Raw genomic sequence first — 6,242 nt, forward strand, 5'->3', positions numbered from 1 at the left:
ATTTCTGCACAGGGCTTTTGGATTGTGAGAAATGCTGACTAAATTGTAATTATGTCAATATTTTGGGAAAATAATTGGAAAAATACATATATATGTGATTGTGATAAATGGATGTTATTCATGCTAACTAAAGTGCAATTATATCAATATTTTGGGAAAATAATTGGAAAAATATATGTGATTGTGAGAAAAGGATGTGATTCATGCTAAGTAAATTGTAATAATATCAATGTTTTGTGAAAATAATTGGAAAAATATATGTGATTGTGAGAAATGGATGTGATTCGTGCTGAGGAAATTGTAATTATACCAATATTTGGAGAAAATAATTGGAAAAGTTTATGTGATTGTGAGAAAAGGATGTGATTTGTGCTAAGTAAATTGTAATTATATCAATATTTTGGGAAAATAATTGGAAAAGTACATGTGATTGTGAGAAATGGATGTGATTCATGCTAAGTAAATTGTAATTATCAATATTTTGGGAAAATGATTGGAAAAGTACATGTGATTGGTGTTATGAAGCAAATGGGTTTCTTCGTAGATGTTGCATGTGAGAAACAGGATACATGGAATTGGAATCAACCTTGGGATGAAAAAAGTTAGGGAGACTCCCAAACCAGAATTGGCATCAAGATGAAATTAAGACAACTCCAAGGGCAGGATTTACCTTGAAATTAATAAAGCTGGGACAATTCCAGCCAGGGGGTCTAAAATAGTGGGGTTGTATATGAAATAATGGGCTTAAATGGAACATAGGGATTACTTACATAACACCAAGCTTAATGCACACATGCCACCTGCCAGACATTGATGAGAGAGAAATGGAACTAGAAATAAGTTTCAAAGGATGGTTTTGTAAATAAGACTGGATACTTTGGAGAAATAGAACTGTGAAAGATGCATTGTAGTGGGGTAATTTTAGGTGACCAAAATTGAGGGGTAATTTTAGGTGACTAGTTTTAAGGTATGGTGTGGCAAAGGCTGATAGGCCAAGAAACTCTTATGATGTATTGTAATTAGGAAATGGTTGGCTTCTGATTGTGATGCTGTGAATTATAACATCTGTATTGTCTCACCCTTCTCATGAGACTGAAAACGGAATGAAAGTTCTTAAAACACCTCTCAGTTGCCCCATCTGTGGGTCAGAAAAGTGTTTAATCAAACACCTTATTTACCAAAAACCTTACATATTCATATAATTTCCCAGCATGCCTATACATATTCATTACCTAGCCCCTCCTACCCCTGCTTCATATTAAAATGTACTTAAATGAGTTCAAGGTTCCTTCACGCTTGCACAGTCCTTCATTCAAATGGGTGGGTGGGGTTTGAAATGGGGAATGGTCTTATTAAGATGAAGGCAAAGATGTTTTCCTGGATTTGACCTTTTTACTCTTGTTTGTTGTCAGGCTCTCTGACCCCTGGCTGCAGTCCAAGCTCCCCACCTGCCCTTGGCTGCTTTCAGGGCACAGGTACAAGCCACGGTTGCTTCATTTCCACAATAGCTCCACATTTTTATTCTGCTTCTTCAAACACAGTCAGACAAGCAAGTGATTTATATCTTAGCTTAACTACTCCACCTGCCAATAATTAACTATTCCCCATCACTTCTACTCTTCTCAGTACACTTTTAATTATTATAAATAGTTTCTATCCTCCTAACTAAATCTAGCTAAACTTTCGACTCTTTCAGTTTCTTCAAAGCCTTGATTCAATACCAGCATCACTGAGTTTCAAACACATCTGTATTTATTAAATAAATAAATGTATTCATTAAAGCATCACTGTGTAATTTGTGTAATTTTGGGTTCTGGAGAGGGATTTGACAAACCCAGGCTGCTCATGCAGTGAGAAGCAGATGCCACCTGCAAGGTCAGGCAGCAGGAAGCTTTTTATTGGTTTGCAACAAGAGCAGTGCAAGTCTGGTGGGGTGTTAGTGGCATTTCTCCTCTGCAAAGCCAAGAAGCAAATATTAACACAGCCCAGAAAGGAGGGAGGACAACCCCTATCAGAGATTCAACACTCAAGATAAATGGAGATGAGAAAAAGTAAATATAAACAGTGGCCAGAAGCAGTTTTATAAATGCATAGAGGGGCCTGAGCCAAACCTCAGAAAGACTTTGTGTTGATATTCATGATTATTAGACCAAAGCCTGAAATTAAGTGATAGATTCTGCTTGCCATACTGTGAGAATATAACTTAAATGGGATACACAGGAATGAGAAAACAGCAGAGGAAATAGAGGAGGTGCTGTTTTCCTCAGCCAGCCTTAGGGTGGCTCCAAAGTCACTTAAAAAACCCAAAATCTTTATCCTGGAATGTAAAGACACCAGCGTGGCTCCCACACAGAGCAGCAGAGGTGGCCCAGCAGGATCAAGTGCTGCCATTGCAGGTCAAGGAAAGGTGCAGGATGTTTATGGTTTGATGGATCCCTTCCATGTGTGACAGCCTGGGAAAGGATGTAGGGGCAGCTGAATTAAACCAGGTGCTGAACATCAGTGTGACTCCTGAGCTGCTTTCATCACTAAATTAAATTTAAAAAAATACATTGCTTTCTCCATTGTGGAGGGAGCAGGAGCTCCAGATGGATTCCAGCCACACCTCAGGAGGGCAAAGCTTTAAATGTTGCTTAAATCCTGCCAAGGGGCTGTGACAGGGTGTGTAAATCCGAGATCCAACAAAGGAAAATCTCCAGGAAACACTGCACTCCCTTTCTCACTCCTGAGGGGCACCACATCCACATCTCACACTGGGGCAGTGTGGATGGGCTTAGCAGCTGCTCTGCAGGGCAAACTACTGAGCTAACAACAATAAATATATAAAATACAAGTTCATCCATAGCAAGGAAGAAGGCAAGGCCATTAGCACAGAAACTGATAAAAATAAACACATAAGGGACATTTTCAGTTAGAGGATCTGTGCCTGAATAATTTGTTGTAAACTTTTGCCAATGTTGTATTGGTTAGAGCTGTTTGTTAGGAAAATTAATCCACAAACACCAAAAAGGAGACAGAGGAGTCCTTTGGCTTTATTCCAATAAAGGGAGAAGCCATGGGGCACTCCCCTGAGATCTCACATTTTTGGAGGATGCAGCCTCCTGTTTATCCCAATATCCCAGCTGCATTTCCCTTCTCTCATTCCCCGTTTCTGAGGTACTTGAGAAGTTCAAACTTCCCAAAACACCTGATACCAAAGATTTCCCGAAGATTTCCCTCTAATGTACAACCCCCCCTTTTAAATTTTAATTCATACAAAATTTAGGGGCTCTTCTTCCCCATTATTTCTTTCATCTTTCAATGTCTAATATCATTTACCAGCAAACCTAAAATTTATTTGTAAAAGCAAATGTCTTTTCCCATTTATCAATCAGTGGAATCCTTCCCATTGTTTATCTCCCAGTGCTGGTTTTATCTACCAGCAGACCCACAGCTTGCTTGTAAAGACAAATCCACTCTTCCACTCATGTTGAACCATTACACTGAGAATGCAAAATCCAAAATTATTGAGCTTTTTGTCCTGCTACCTTTAGTGTCTGAGCAGTCAGGGGTGGCGCTCAGTTTTGGATCCTGTCAGACAAAAAGATTATGATGGTAAACACTTTGGTGAGCTAGGTTTTTGACAAATATTTTCAAGTTCATAGCATCACTCAGCAAGAATGAAAAAATTTATGAGCATGTGAAAAATGTGTATTATATGATTGGCTTTTTGCAAATATTAAAATAAATACTATATGTGTCATGTTAGAAAGTTATGCTGTATTAATCCTCTTAAGTACTGTGTTAAATATAGTTTTAGGTTATAACATAATATTAAAATAGAAACTGTGCTATGTAAGATACTTTTTTTAACTAGCTCAAGAAAGGGATGAGATCATCAAGAAATTCTTTGCACAGAGATAACAGCAACAAGACACTGAGATCCCAGAGATAAAAATCATTACCTTCTTATTGTGAAGAATCAGTCCTTGCAGACTCCATGGAGTCTGACCATGATTTACAAGATGAAGGGGGGAAGTTGACAATCACCAGAGAACACCCTTTGTTTGGAAAGAATTTTTGAATCATGTATGAGATGAATGAATATGCAGCAGGCTGTTGCTTTTAAGAGTTAATCCTTTGTTAGCAAGCCATAGTTTTCAGGAGGAAAGCATCCCAACATTCCTAATTCTTTGCTTTTATTGTCCTAACTCTGATTGTCCAAATTCTTATTGCTCTAATTTCTATTACATTTTTATAACCATTTTATCACTATTGAACTTTTAAAATTTTAAACCAAGCAATTTTTCACAAGCAGAAATAAGTTTGTGTTGCCATTTGAATGTGGTGCATAGAAAGAATTTGCACTTGGAAGGGGAATATCAGTGAAATATTTTTGTTCTGGCAGAACAGATTTGAGAGCATCTTGGCTGTGCCCTGGGGTGTTTCTGGGCTGGGCTGGGAGCTCAGCTCGGGCGGCAGCGGCACCGTGTGGTTGCTGTGATGAGCTCTGGCAGTGCCCAGGAAAGGGGAAGAGCTCTCCTGGCCCTGCCCCATTCCTGTGGGGGAGCAGCTCTGCTGTGGGTCCTGGATCTTGGGCACTGCCAGGGTGGGATGGGGCTCTATCTTGGTTTGGAAAGCCAGGTGTCTGCTAAGGAAGGCAGGAGCCTCCCCTGAAATGGAGAATTTAAACCCCCCTCCCTCTGAAATGCTATAAATTTTAAATTAAGGGGCTCTCAGGTAAAAATATGGGAGCAGGAATAACAGTTCTTTACTAGGGAAGAAAATAAAAGGATAAAATAATCAATGCAGTACACTAGAACAACACTGACAGAGTCAGAACCCAACCTGACACCCTGTGGGTCAGGCTGTTGGCAGCAGTCCCATTGGAATTGTGGCTCAGCCCTCCTGCAGGGTCAGGGCTGGTTCTGCTGGAGCAGGGATCCTGGAGAAAGGTGCAGTCTCTGCCTCTGAAGATCCAGGGGAAGAAGAGGCAGCTGCTGTTCCTCTGGGCAATCCAGTGGAGAAGCTGTGCTGGTGTTCCAGAATCTCCAGATTATATCCGGGTAGGAATGCTTGGCTCCTCCCTCTGGGCTCACATCTCCCAATGGGATGCTGTATTTCTTATCAGCCAGGCAGGGACATTCAATGGCTGTTATCAGCAGATGTCCCCTCAGAGGGAGGAGTGGGTGTGGAAGAGATAAGGCAAACTGCCCACTGAGCAGAAACCAGCTGCAATTCAACTGCAATCACTTTCACACAGAGTTCAGGCAGCTGTGTCCCACAGAGAAATGTCAGGACTGCTGGAACCCGGAGAATTTCAGACTTTCTGTGCTGTTAAAAGAGTGGTGCCAGATAAGCCCAGAGAAGTCTGTCTGTCCTTGGAGATGCAGAGGGGATGTCAGTCTGTGTGTCCATCCTGGGGGATGCAGAGGGAACAGCTGTCTGTCTGTCCATCCCAGGGGATGTCTGTCTATCAGTCTGTGTGTCCATCCCGGGGGATGCAGAGGGGATGTCTGTCTGTGTGTCCATCCCAGGGGATGCAGAGGGAGTGTCAGTCTGTGTGTGCATCCCAGGGGATGCAGGCAGGGGTATCTATCTCTCTGTCAGTCCCAGGAGTTGCAAGGAGGGATGTCTTTCTGTCCGTACCCCTCCATGGGCTGGCGCTGTGCGGGCACGGGGCGGGGATCTTTGTCGATTCATCTGTCGCGCTTTCTGTCCGTCCGTCTGTCGTTCTGTCTATCGGCCTGTCCTACCGTCCATCCGCCTATCGCTGTCCGTCTATCGGGGGGCGTGTCCCGCTGTCCCAGCCGGGGCGGCGAGGATTGGCTGGAGGAGCTGTCGCTCAGAATGCGGTCACGCCTCCTCACCGAAGGCACACCTGCGCCAGCTGATTGGCTCGCTCATCTGTCAATCACCACCCACCTCCTCTTGTGACTGGCTGGCAGCCCTTGAGCCCGCCCCTCCACACTCCGATCTCTAATCTACCCAGCGACAGCTTCTGATTGGCGGGAAGCGCCGGAGCGATTTTTTGATTGGCTGAGGCCATAGGGGGCCCGCCTGACCCATTCACAAAGGGTGGGCGGGGTCGGGGGCCGGGGGTCCCGGGTCGGGGACAGCGCTGTGACCTCCGGGGGCGGACAGGGCACAGCGGGGATGAGGAGCGGCACAGCACCGTGCCCGAGCCAGGCTGAGTCCCCACGCCCGGCCCTGAGGAATTATTTAATTTTTAAATAATTTTTAATTATTTTTAAATCATTTAA

The sequence above is a fragment of the Melozone crissalis genome, unplaced genomic scaffold (genome assembly GCF_028551555.1).
Source record: "Melozone crissalis strain CALT ecotype California unplaced genomic scaffold, PUWL_Pcris_2 ptg000086l_1, whole genome shotgun sequence".
Lineage (NCBI taxonomy): Eukaryota > Metazoa > Chordata > Aves > Passeriformes > Passerellidae > Melozone > Melozone crissalis.